We start from the raw sequence: 14,296 nt of genomic DNA on the forward strand, positions 1-14,296 counted from the left end.
TAGGTTACTATAGATTCAAATGTGTTTTTGAGGTTTTTCGGTCGTATTTATGTTTCGAGAGTTAAGGGGTTTGATCCAGGTGATGCTTCATATTTTTTTATAGCAACCCACTATGCTGTGAAGATTTTCCTCCCAAAGATGGAACTCTCTTCTTGGAAGATGAGAGTACTCTTGCAAGGAAGGATTATGACGAGAAGGAAGGCGGTATTTGTTTTCCCATTACCTCTTCTTCTTGGTAAGTTCCAATTCTTAATGGTATGACCAATGATTTTGAGTCTATTAGTAGTCATACCTATGAAAACACTTTAGATGATGTTGTTTTGCGAGACACATTTATCTATTATCTATTTGCATATGATGATACTCATGCTTGTGTGGGTAGCATATTTTATGTTAATTGTAGTATCAATAAGACAAATGGGAGTCTCCTTGACTAATTGCTATGCAATCCCTTCCCATTTGACCCCGGTCTTGGCCTAAATTGTGATGAGTATGGTAGTAGAACTTTCTTTCTTCCATATGATTCTTACTTGGTTTTATTCCTTGATCCTATCTGCTTGAATGCGATCTGTTTGCCAACTTGTGTGGGGAATAATTTTGTACTTCACTCCGCTCATGAATTGGGAATAATTACATTCTTGAAGTTAGCTAGTGCATTGGGTGGAGTCTTAACTTGGATTAACATTGTTTATGACTTTGCACTTAGGTATGAGGGTGTTTATTTGCTACTTGACTTAAAAGGGGAATTGTGCATGTGGTACCGGACCAAATCTACCTCCTTGCCCTCTATCCCCTTTTTGACCTCTTGATTGATTCCATGGAGCTTCATTCCATGGCGCCTCTTTACCTTCACCTTCATATCCCCCTTGGTACTTATCATCCCTCGCCTCTATTACGGGAATTCATTGGGTTTGTGGCATTTGGTAGGGTGGATTTTGGTTTAGTGGTGCTTGGTAAAGTCGATTTTGGTTTGGCGGAGCTTCTTGATTGAGTTGGATTTGGAATGGTCGATTGGTATTTTGGACATTGGAACTGAAACGGATTGGTGTTGAATTAAACACTTGATGGAGGGCTCTAGGTGTGATAGTAGGAGATATAGTGTGGTCGTGATCAATTGTGGAAGCATGAAAAGGGGTGGAATTAGTAGAGTTAATTCGACCCTCCACATTGTTCATTGTATCATCCATCTTCGACACACTACCCTTCATGGTGGCCATTTGCCCTTCCATGTTCTCCATCCTCCAACCCATATTCGTAATTGCCTCCATTATAGATTCCAAAGTAACCCCTTCCGTAGGTGGTTGGGTTTCACTTTTGGTTTTCATGGTACCTAGCAATAAGACAACTCAACAAAAACAATAGGTAGCGTTACCGTTAGTAAAATGAACTCACAATCACTCGTGTTTACACACCTTTGATTGCCTCTCAAATTGACTCGGCTAAGGTTGAAGATTGCTTATACTCGGATGATCACAAAGTGTCAATTTCTACTCTTGGACGAAATTTATTCTTGTTTCAAGAAATATGGACGACTCAATTAAAGCAAAATGGACTTGAATCAAAAAGTTAACTACAAAGTAAAACAAATAAAAAGAACATAAATAAGTGGTACTGTTACGACCCAAGGGTACACCCTAGACGTAACATGGCGTACTAGACCCCAAAAGGCCTAACATAAGCCACTTAGCATATCATAACATAAAGTAAATAGAAATGGTGCAGAAATTTTAAAACTTTTCTTTACAATCGAAGTCTTTTATAAAAGCAAGCGAAAGTCTAGACTTATCTCAATATATCCATCTATTACAATGCTTGAATAAAATTAAGGACATAGCCCTTACAACATAGTCCAAATATGAAATGCTAGAAGGGAACTACAAATGACTAATCTATCCTCGAATCATGAGGACTCACCACAAGCTAGGAGAATAGTCGATCCAGGCTTTGACCAAATGAAGATCACCTAAAATACCAGACCCTATACTTTTGGAAACAAATATAGAAAAATATGGGTTAGTACAACACTAAGTATGATTGCCATGCATAAAATCATGAAAACATGCTAAAAGGACATTTTAGTTGAAAATCATGCACTTTACCAAGTTTGAGAATCATCATGAACTTTAGTGTAATAGCATAAGTCATAAGCATGTTCATTTCATAGATCATCATAGCATAGAGGTAACATACCATAAGTACTCTCAAAGTCTACTCCTACAATGCATGAATAAGATCCCATAATCCTAACCATGCTAAGTAAAGCTTCTTGAGTAACCATAGTTCATAATTCATCTTCTTATTCATAGTGGGAATATGCCTTAACCGACATAGACCATGTGAGCTTAACATGGAATCTGATGTTACCCACACCGAAAAGGGTTGTCCTACTTGCCTAAGGTAAGACCACGGCTTGTTAGCTTTTAGGTGGATCCACTAGCTAAAGACCTATGGGGGCACATAGTTTATGGGATAAGGAGATTACTACTAGAAACCCGCCCTTTCTAACGAAGGAGCTTCCATCTGAAGAGATTTCTTCTAGAAACCCGCTTTTTCTGATGGAGGAGCTTCCATCTCATAACAATATTCACTCGATGCTAAGTATCTATCCCACGGAATGCTTGTTAAGTCATAACTTCTTTCATTAAGATAGCTCATTAGCTTTAATAAGGTGAGAATTTCCTTACAACCTTAGAATCATCATGTTGTGAGAAAACCTTTCACATTATATTCATTGTGTGTTCATGAGAATGGCCTTTCAATCAACAGAACAACATCATCATAATCATGGACACTTCACTCTCAAAGTGTTCTTAAAGCACATACAAATATCATAATCATGCATAATACCATAATTCACCCTTGAAGGATCAAGGATCACATTCAATCATCACATCTGGAATTACTACATTATATATGGATAATAACATAATTTAAGTAATCCAACTATCACAAGCATAACCTCATATTATCCTTCTATAATCATCAAACCCACATCACAAGATCATAACTAGGGAAATTAGGGATTTCATGGATTCTTGGGGGTTTCAACATAAAGACCAACATAATTCATCAATTTAATCATAATACAAAGTAATTAAATCATTGAAATCGTTTTTGAAGAGAACCCATGACTTGGAGTCAAACCCTAGCATTTTGGGAGAATCCCCAACTTTGAAATTGAGTTTGAAGGGACTCCATAGATGAAAACTATCCATGGATGAAGGACTATCAGACCTTCGTTATAATTTTCCAAAGAAATTGAGTGAAAAAGCCTTGTCTCTTCAAGCACTAGCCTCAACCTTCCTCTTCTTCCTCCTTGAGTTCTAGCGAGAGAAATTTTGGGAGAGGAGATGAACCTTTGGAAATATTTGGGTGTTCTGAAAATATGACTTAGTTTAGGTGAGTTTGACTCAAAAATGAGTTATATAGTGACCCCAAACTTACCCAAAATGACTTCACTTTAATTGGACTTAAACCAGAAATGACCCATTTAACCCTCAACTTAAGTGACCTTCCCAGGTATCATGAGGGGCCCTATAGGCCGTGGTCATGACCACAAGCCATGGACCCACTCTTGGACTTGAGGCAGTGGCTAGGCATTATGTGCCTTTAGCTCACAAGCCCTAGGCAATCTCACGAGGGGCTCCATGAGTATGATCCCTCTCGTGAACCTTGAGGTAGTGGCTAAGCCACTTTACTCCCACTCACACACCACCAACTCCCTTCCACGAGCCTTCCCACGAGCCATGAAGTGGCTCGTGAAGAGGAGTACTTCTATTGGCAGATTTTGGAGAGCTACTGCCTAGCCCTCCACAGGTGGCACCACGGGTCGTGAAGACCTTCGTGGAGGTGGGTGCAGTGCTTTTGCAAAATTCTTGGGTAGCCATGGCCCCCTTGCCATGGCCCTCACCGAATTCCCTTGGCCCTTGCCCTTCACTTTAGATGTTAACCCTCATGTTTAGCTAAACTAGAGCTAAACGTGAGGGTAACGTCAAGAGTAAAGGGCAAGGGCCAAGGTGATTCGGTGAGGGCCATGGATAGGGGGCCAAGGCTGCCCAAAATGTGCCTAGCCACTGCCCACCATGACCATGAGGGTCTTCACGACCCGTGGTGGGTAAGGCAATGAGCCCCTCAAGATGTTCAAAATGGCCTCCTCCACACGAGCCACTTCACGGCTTGTGAAGGCCTTGACAGTTCGTGGGAATGGTCGTAGACTTGCCTTCTAGTTTGGGGGCTAAAGGGGGAAGCATAGCTACTTGTCAAGAGACTACGGGCACCACCATGGGTAGTGGTGTAACATCCCTGAATTTAGTGAGTTCTAGAGTCTTTGGCAAGAGTTTTGGAGTGTCGTATGAGGGTTAAAACTTGTAAAACTGGTTCCCCTACTTAGAATAGGAGTTTTAGAGATTAAACGTCTGGGTACGAATCCCCAACGACCCACCCAAGGGCTCCTTGAGGAGGACCCCAACACTGCCCAAAAAGCTGTCAAAATAGCTTGATTCATGGTTGCAATTCACAGACAGTAGGTTGGTCTACCCCCCGTAGATCATGGGCGTAGGTCAAGCCTAAGTGGCCTGCAACATGTAAGGTCGCTGAACCAAACCACGGACTCAGATCACTCCTAGTCAATCCATCCACGGTCCGTGGATGGGGGTCTCGTGAATGCTGCCAGTTTTAAGTTTTAGTTTTAGTTAGCGAATTTCAGAATTAATTAGTTATTTAATTAGGGGTTAATGTAGGTCATTTAAGTAGTTAAATAACCTCCTATATATAGTTAATAGACCCCTAAACTAATTACTTTAACTCATTCATCTAAAGACCCCAAATCACACTCCAAAAATCATTTCTCTAGAAGAAGAAAAGGAAGAGGAAGAGGAAGAGGACGAGGAAAAGGAAGAAGAGAAAGAAGAGGAAGAAGAGGAAGAAGAGGAAGAAGAAGAGGAAGAAGAGGAAGAAGAAGAAAAAGAGGAAGAGGAAGAGGAAGAAGAGGAAGAAGATGAAGAGGAAGAAGAGGAAGAAGAAGAAGAGGAAGAAGAAGAAGAAGAAGAAGAAGAAGAAGAAGAAGAAGAAGAAGAGGAAGAAGAATAAGAAGGAGGATGAGGAGGAGGAGGAGGAGAAGAAGGAGAAGAAGAAGAAGAAGAAGAAGGAGAAGAAGAAGGAGAAGAAGTAGAAAAGAAGAGGGCAGCAACTTAGGGCGATTTTCCCCATTAATTAAAGATTTGTTTAGGGATTTTATTCAAGGTATGTGAAGATTAGTCATCCATGGATTCTTCCACGCATGGAGCCCCCATAGTTTCCCCACTTGTGAAATCAAAAACCCCATTCTCGTTAGGGTTGTGCTTGCATTGTGGGTATGGTTTGGGTGTGATTGCAATCTAGTGGATATCACCCAATTATGATTGATTTTGCTTTGTTTAGTGATATTATTATGATTTCATGTGATTTCTATGATGAACCTTAATCTAAATTGATGAATGTGATCATTGTGGGTTTATTCCATTAGAGGCAAAGTTGAAGGTTGAAAAGTGATCTTCCTAAATCAATGTCTTGAATACTAATTGATCATAGTTAGGATCATCTAATCATGAATTGAACTAGACTTTATTGAATAGGAAGGATATTGACTTGTAAAGTTAGACTTGAACCTTTATGAATCAATTATGACTAGAATCATTTAGTAGTAAAGAATGTGATTGAATAGCTTGTAATTTAGACATGGATCATGATAGAATGAATTTAAGCTTGAAAGTAGGGCTTGTATCCATCATTGTTAGGGCTTAAGGGTTAAAGTCAATATGATGTGATCTTGTTGTGTATTCTCTTTCTCTTACACACTTAGGCATGAATTGCTAGGAGATCCAAGGGTTCGGTCACATAGAAGGATTCTAGGTTTTCTTAATAACCTAAAATGAATCAAATCATGTTAAACTAGAATAGCTTGAATTTGTGATGTATGATCCCTTCATGTATAGCGTGGCTTAGTAGGATAAGACCATGCTTGATAGCTTGGGATGCAGGATCCATATTCTCCTAAGGTATAGCTTGACTTAGCATTATAGAATGCATGTCATGGTAGCATGAGTTAGGTGTAGTCATGGTAGTCCATGATTGAGGATTTATACTCTCCTATGGATAGCTTGAACTAGAATTGTTAGGATGCATTCATGGTAGCTTTACTTGGTTTGTCCAAGACCATTTCATGGTAGCTTTGAGATAGAGGACACTTATTCTCTTCTAAGGGTAGATTAGGATTAAGGATCCATACTCTACTAAGGATAGCTTGACCTTTCATTGTAAGATGCATGTCAAGAGTAGCTTGAGTTAGGTTAGTCATGGTAGCTTGGGATTGAGGACTCATACTCTCGTAAGGATAGCTTAGGATTGAGAATCATACTCCCCTATGGATAGCTTGGACTTGCATGCTAGTGTATCTTCCAAGTTGGTTATCTTAGCTTAACCTAGTTATGTTAGTAATATGATAGCATGGTCTAGCCTATTAGAGGGTTATTCCTTGGTAGCCTTGAATTAAGGTATATATAATAGAGGGATTAGTCCCCAACTAGTGAACATTCTTGATAGTATAAATGAATACTTAGTGTGGGTAGTAGTATGGGATGCTATCCATACATTGCACAAGTATGACTTAAGGCTAGGCGTGAAGGGTTCCCACACATAGTATGACTTAGCTTGGTTGTTGCCATAGTTGCCCTCCAAGATATGATTGACTAAGGTTGTATTTCCCTTGTCTATATGAATTAAGCTTATAGTAAGACTGAAGTAGGGTGAATATGACTAAGATGACTTCAAGGTTATGCTTAGTGTGAAGGGTAGCATGGGATGCCTTTCATGCATTGCACAAGTGTGTCTTGAGGTTACTTAGAAGTATTTGCTCTTATGGTAGAAAGACTTATGACTTAACCATCCACATAGACTATCATTAAGATGACTAAAAAGGGATATTTGGCTTGGGTGGCATTATGGAATGCTATTCATACTTTGCACTTGTACGCCTTTTAGGTTACTTGAGAATGGTGCTATTATGGTATGGATGACCAAGGGTCAATTATGCTTATATGATTATGACTTGTCTCTTATGCTTATGTCTTATGTTGACTAACCATTGTGACATACTTTTATGATGTTATCCTAGCTTTCATACTTGGTACATTTTGTACTAATGCATATTGCTTACATTCTAATCAAATGTAGGGTTTAGGAGATTGAATTGCTTTGAAGGCTAGGTTTCAAAGGATCAAGAAGAGTTGAAGAATTGGTCAGTCCTCATAGCTTCAAGGACAAACCCATTATGTTCCTTTGTGCCATTTCTTTATGTTTTAGACTTTGTATGAGCAGCTTCCCAAGAGTTTTATTAAAGTATTATGTTAGATGGTTTGAGACAAAGGTTTAGTAAAGACTTCCCCTTCTTTTGTTATGAAAATGGATTCGATTGTAAAAGTTTTAACGTTTCCCATTTTTCCTATTTATCTTATGTTATGATTATGCTAAGGGCTTGTATGAGACCTCTTCGGGGTCAAGTACGCCATGTTACTTCTAGGGGGTAACCCCGGGTCGTGACATGTGGTGCCCTTGACAGCTCGTGAAGGGGGTCATGACCCCTCGACATCCCACCTTAAATGAGGGTTAAATGGGACTTTTCCATTTTAAGTCCTATCAAAGTGAGGTCATTTTGTATTATTTTTATACAACTATATAATTCTTTTCAAGTAAAAATTCACCCATTTACTCCATTAATTCCGAACACCCAAATCAAAATCACAAAGTTCATCTTCTACACAAAATTTCTCTCTCTAGAACTCAAGGAAGAAGAAAAGTAGAATTTGAGCTAGGGCTTGAAGAAACAAGGCTTTTCCACTCAATTTCTTAGGAGAATCATAACTAAGGTATGTTACTCCTTTATCCTTGGATAGTTTTTATCCATGGAGCCCCTCCAAACTCAATTTCTAAACTAGTGATTTCCCTAAAAGTTAGGGTTTGACTTCAATCTTATGGGATCTTTCCAAAAACATTTTTAATGGTTGATTTAATATGGATTATGATTGTATTGATGATTTATATATGATTAATTTTTTATTTATGATGAATTCCCCCAAGAACCTATGAAACCCCATATTCCCCAATTTATGCCTTTGTGATGTGGGTGAATTGATGAAGTGGGTGAATTGATGAAGGAAGAATACTATGAGATTATGCTTATAGTAATTTAGTTAGTTGAATCGTGTTATTATCCATATTTAATGTAGTAAATCTAGATGTCTTGGATGGAATGTGATCCTTAACCCAAGAGGGGTGAACCATAAGAATTATACATGATTGTGGACTAATTGTATATTCTTTATGAACATCATTATAATCTAATTGTTGTGTTGATTGAAAGGTCATTATCATAAACACACAATAAACATGATGTGAAAGGTATTCTCACAGTATGATGATTCTAAGGTTGAAAGTCCATTCTTACCTATTGAATCTATGAGCTATTTTATGAATTGTATTGGATAGAGCGTCAAGGCACTCTTTCATGCATGTAAACTTTATTCAAGACTAAACATGTAATTGTGGGAAGTAATGCTTAGCACCGAGCGGATATTGACTCATAAGTTAGAGGCTCCCCCATTAAGTAAGTTTGGGGTTTGTAGCAACAATCTCGTTATTCCATAACTAAGTTTCCCCATAGGTTATTTAGCTAGTGGATCCATGTAACACTCCAAAATTCTAACCAAGAGTCGCTTGTCGATACACCATTGCTTAATTACTACAGTACGGTTTACTCTCATTTTGGGAACTTGAAATGTTGTGATATTTGCAAACTTGCTTAACATAAATTGTGATCGTAATTTAAGGTATTGTATTAGGGTATTTGCATATTGGTATATATATATACTCTTGGGCAGCACACCTTTTACTTTTGGGCAGCCAATCTTTAAATTTGGTTGTATCTAGTAAGTGATAAATATCACTTTTATGACATATAATTTCACACCTCCTCTATACGAATTCGTGTACTTTAACTCTAAGAAACCTGTAGAACTTCCTCTAACTATATTACTCACAAAATTTCAAGAAAATCTTGATCCTTTTGGCTGAAATTCAAGATACACCCTTTTCTTTGGTGAGTAGTCGAAATCTGTTTTTGGGCTGAGTAGTGTTTATTACTTTTAGAATATCCCGTTCTCTAGAACTCCTTTTTTGGTGAATAAATATGATTTGGAAATATAATTTGTATAGGTACAACTCTTATATTTATGTAAAACTCTAATTTATATGTTATGGATTCCAAAATATGGGACACAATATAGGACAAGTTCTGTCCAGATTTCGAAATTAGAAATCATGCTTGGACAACTGTTAGTGTTTTGAATATATCATTTTGTACAAAATATATTTTGCGATGATTCTTATTTATTTGCAACCTTAAGAGATGTACCTACATCTTTAATGAAGGTTATAAAGTCCAGTTTTGTCGTTTTCCTTTTCAAATCTAACTTGCGACATGAGGTACTAGGCTGGCCAGAATCACTGTTTTGGGAGCATAGTTGTATTTGTACCAGCTAAGCTTAATTGTGATGATAATCCTATTTTACTTCGACATTATTGAGATACTAGGAATTAAAGAAGTTATTTAATTGTATTTTTAAGGTTGTATATACTCGTGAACAAGTTGAGGACCTCGATACATTGGTTGGTCTTCGGTTTGAACTCTTGAAGTTGTGTTGGACTGTTTCTAATATAAGCACCAAGGTTTGTGTATAAACTTGTATTTGTACACTATTTACCTGCTGGTATACCTTAAAGTTTATCTTGGTACCTTGGTTACCTCTTGTCACTTAGCATTGTCACGTTGGCATCCTTTAAGACATTAAAGACATTTGTGTAACTCACCCACTTGTACGGATTGTTTGATCACTTGGCATTCTTGTTGTTAGCTTGTCCTTCTTGTGGCTGTGACTTTGTCACTATTGGCATACCTCTTGATTCGGATCACTTGCCATCTTGAATCTGGATTTTCAGTCCATCTTAAGAATGGAAGTTGTCCATTTTAAGTACGAACTAGAAAGCCATTTTTAATATGGTTCCTAGTTCTATTGATTATTGGGATTTGACCCTTCTTGATACATGTTTGTGCTTGGTGTGACTACATGATGTATTTATTGGGCGAGCCTTGTTATTGAATCTCTTGGAAAATGGTTCTATGAGCGTTCTTGACATTTGGATCTTTAAATATCGAACTTGATACTCTTTATATATTGTTTACTTGATTTGTTTGTTATGTTTCAATTGTATTGCTTATGACTTTAGAAAGGTAGCTTGGTGAATCTGAGGGCTCCGAACCTATAGTGTTTACACCACTAAGCTATATGCTTAGCGATAGTTGTTTCTATCGTAGGGAATGATCAAAAGGAGGCATGAAGCAAGCCATTGGAGATGGAGATTTTGAGAGCCTTAAGGAAGATCACATTTTCATATAGGCATCTATATTTTGTATAAACCTTGGGACTTGTACATGATCTATGTGTTCTATATTTACATGAAATTTTGAGGGATAATTTGATCATGTCACCATGGGTTGTAATATAAGTATCACTATATGTTTTGTTCTTTTAGGATGTGTAAGCCCAAGTCTGGTAATATATTAAATTTACCACTAGTTTTGAACGGTTTTGTGAAGTATGAACCACCTAATTTGGTTACTCGAAAGTTGGTAATATTCTTTTTATATCATTTTTACAGTGTGAGGAATTTATGCATAAAAATCTCATGAGTTATTGGCTTATATTATTTTGGAAGGATTTTTCCACCATAAGTTAAAATTCTGTGCAATATCAATTTAACATCAAATAAATGTTTAAATGGGCAGGATGCACATCCTTAACTATTTTTTTTCTTTATGAACCTAATCCCTCTACTAAATTATAATCAATATGGCCATAGTTAATCTCTTTTAAATGTCACAAGTATTTAATTAGATTTCTTGTTTAAGTGGCAGTATCATTTCGAAAGGGTCGCTACAAGTGTTGGTATCAGAGCCTAGGTTTGTGGTTCTAGGACTTTTATTGTGAATTACTTGTTCGCTTTAGAAAAATGTTCTACATAGATTACTTGTTCACTTACATGGTATATAATATTGTTATCACATGTAGAGTGCATATGCATCAAGTACATGTCCCTAATGCAATGTGATATTCCCTTTTAAAGGAATTAAGTTATGGCCACTTCTTCTAATCGACCTATGGAAGCTGCTCATGAAGGTTCGGGTGCCTCTATTTCCCAACCTCATGCACTGGAAGAGGTTGGAGAACATCTCTCGAATCAATATGTTCCCCACACTAGTGGGGTCTGAAGTGGGAAACCATCTGGGTGTAAGAGCTGGTTCACATCCTCATATGAGTTGTGGTAATCAAGCCATGAATCCTCCTTTTCAACAAATGCCTGAATTCTTCCACCACGTGGCTGAATCGATGCATGATCCCAATGGGATTAACTTTGACAAAATGAGGAAAATGGGTGGAGTGGAGTTTGAAGGTACAGTTGATCCCAATAATGCTGAACAATGGCTGGAGCGCATGGAGAGGGTATTTGAGCAGTTGGAGTGTTCAGATGTTGCCAAATTTAAGTATTTTATTTCACTATTACAAAAGGATGCTTATGATTGGTGGGTAACACTACTACAAAAGGGCCCTTTAGCGGCAATAAAATAGGACTTTAGCGGCAATAACATTTGCCACGATAACCTGTACCGGCCAATGGTCTTTAGCCGGCAATGCTGGGGTCGGCAAAGGCTTTCCCGGCTGTTGTGGGAAATGCTGGTAAAGGGTAGCATGAATTGCCGCTACAAACCATTAGCTTTTACGGCAATTGTTTGCGGCAATTATGTTGGCTGTTAAAGGTAATTCATATTGTCTAACTATGGTCTTTTAGCATCCAATTTTTTAGTCAATAAATCTAAATATATAGCCGCTAAAAGGTATTACTTTTTATGGTAATTGTTTGTGGCAATTATATTGGCTGCTAAAGGTAATTCATATCGGCTAACTATGGTCTATTAGCGTCCATTGATTTAGTCTATAAATTTAAACAATAGCCACTAAAAGGTAGTACTGTTAATGGCAATTGTTTGTGACAATTAAGTTGACTACTAAAGGTGATTTATATCGGCTAGTTGTGGTCTTTTAGTGTCCATTGTTTTAGTCGATAAATCCAAATAAATAGTTGGTAAAAGTTAATTGTTTTAACGGCAATTTTAATATGGTGAGTAATGGCTACAATATCCCTTCTAAAAATGTCTTAGTTTTCCCTGTTAGCATCAATTTTATGGCCAATAAATTCAATTAAATTGCCACTACATGTCATAACATTTAACAACAATTGTTTAGCCGCCATTAATAATAACTACTACATTTACCGAGAAAATGTATATATAGAATTCCAATAAACATGTTGGCAAAAGAATGTCTCATAGTACCAACAAAAATTGGCTAATACTAAAAATATATATTACTATTAATCCTTAAAATAGAATATATCTCTTTTAATCTAGACAAACAAAAGGAAGTATTGACCAAAATATGAATATCACAACTTATAAAACTAAACTTATATTGTTCGTGGTAATATATATCCTATTGAATAATGTCTTTGAATAAATTTTGTTACTCTTATTCATATTAAAATCACCCACATATGAAAATTGTGAACTTCAGATTGTATACCTGAAATAAAAAAGAAATGTGTCAATAGTTAAAACGCAAAGTATAAAAATATCGCAAGTAGTGTGACTAATTTGAAAAATTACAAGCAAGAAGCATCCAAATAAAAATCAAGTGTGAATTTCTCCTGATTCCTAGAAGAAACTACAAGTTACAAGCATACAAAATCAAGTCTGTTCAAGCAATATCTATTCACCATAGCGGTCATACAAATATAAGACTAACCAAAGTAGCAACACATCATCTTCATTTCTTGGAGAAATTATCGACAAAATACTGTTGGTTTGTGTTCAAAGAAAGAGCATTTCCAGAAGGAGATGTTCCAAGGAAATTGGTAGCAATTGATAAATAAATTTTTCAGAAGTGTATTAGTTTTCCTTTAGAAGCTAACTTTATAGGAGGAATGTTGCTTCTTACGAAAAAAGCTAGTTAGTGGTCGTACTTTAGTTTATGTAAATGGACAACATCTGATTGCTAAAAGTAGATGTGGACAATTCAGACTTTAAGATTTGTTGATTATATATTCATGTGGACTATACTCACATCCAAAATTATTGAGTTCACATACTCTCCTAATTAGCTTTCGTCTCTTGAAATTCTACAGCTCAACACAATATTTACTATATTTGGAAATCTATTCATCAAAATAATGTGAGAGCATTCACTAAATTAAGGAAGTAAGAAGTACAACATAAGCATTTTGATTCATCAACCCAAAATTTTACGTAGCAAGATAACTCTAATAATAGCGTCAAATGATAAAGATGAGGTAGTACCTTATGGTATAGATATCCTTGATGATTGTTGTACTCATTCTTGACCACCATTATGGTCGAGAACCTATAAGTATTACGACGTTAATTAACAATACTTTTATAGGATTAAAATTTCATTAAAAATGTCTCAGACTTGTAAAATTTAGTTACCTGTTCATTTGAGGTGCCCTTGATATCTGCAAGAAAAGATTCATTAGGAGCATACTTTTGCATGAATTGTCTCATTTGGAGGAATTCTGATTGTAGCTTATCGTAATTTTGTTTCATCAGATCTATTTCTTCATTTTGTTTTTTCCTTAAACTCAATTATCTCCTGTTCTAACCTTTGTACAACCTCATTAGATGAATCCTCTTCAATATTATTTCTTATAGGCGATCTGCTACCCCATTGCATCCTTCAGTAGCCCAAGCAATGAATTAAAGGATTTATTTGACCATTTGAACATACATTTTTTACGATAGATATGCAATAAAAAGGATAATTTTCTAAACTTCTTGTATCCAGGATATAATTTTTCATTTACCTTATTCATGAGTCGTTCAAACTTATCCATATCTAGATGATGTTGCATTCAAGATGGATGGTCAGCATTTTCTTGTAGGTTTGGCTCCATCTCACCTCTGTTATTAATTTCACTATCTATGAAACGATGTAAAGCCTCCAAAACCATCATGTATAATTCCTCTCATATCATCGCCTCCTATAGTTGCTTACCTCTGATTTGCTTCAATATTAATGTTTGATCCTTTAGAGACTCTCCATGACAAAACTAATTATTATATGATGGCATAATA

This window comes from Solanum stenotomum, chromosome 3 (genome assembly GCF_019186545.1).
Source record: "Solanum stenotomum isolate F172 chromosome 3, ASM1918654v1, whole genome shotgun sequence".
Taxonomy (NCBI): domain Eukaryota; kingdom Viridiplantae; phylum Streptophyta; class Magnoliopsida; order Solanales; family Solanaceae; genus Solanum; species Solanum stenotomum.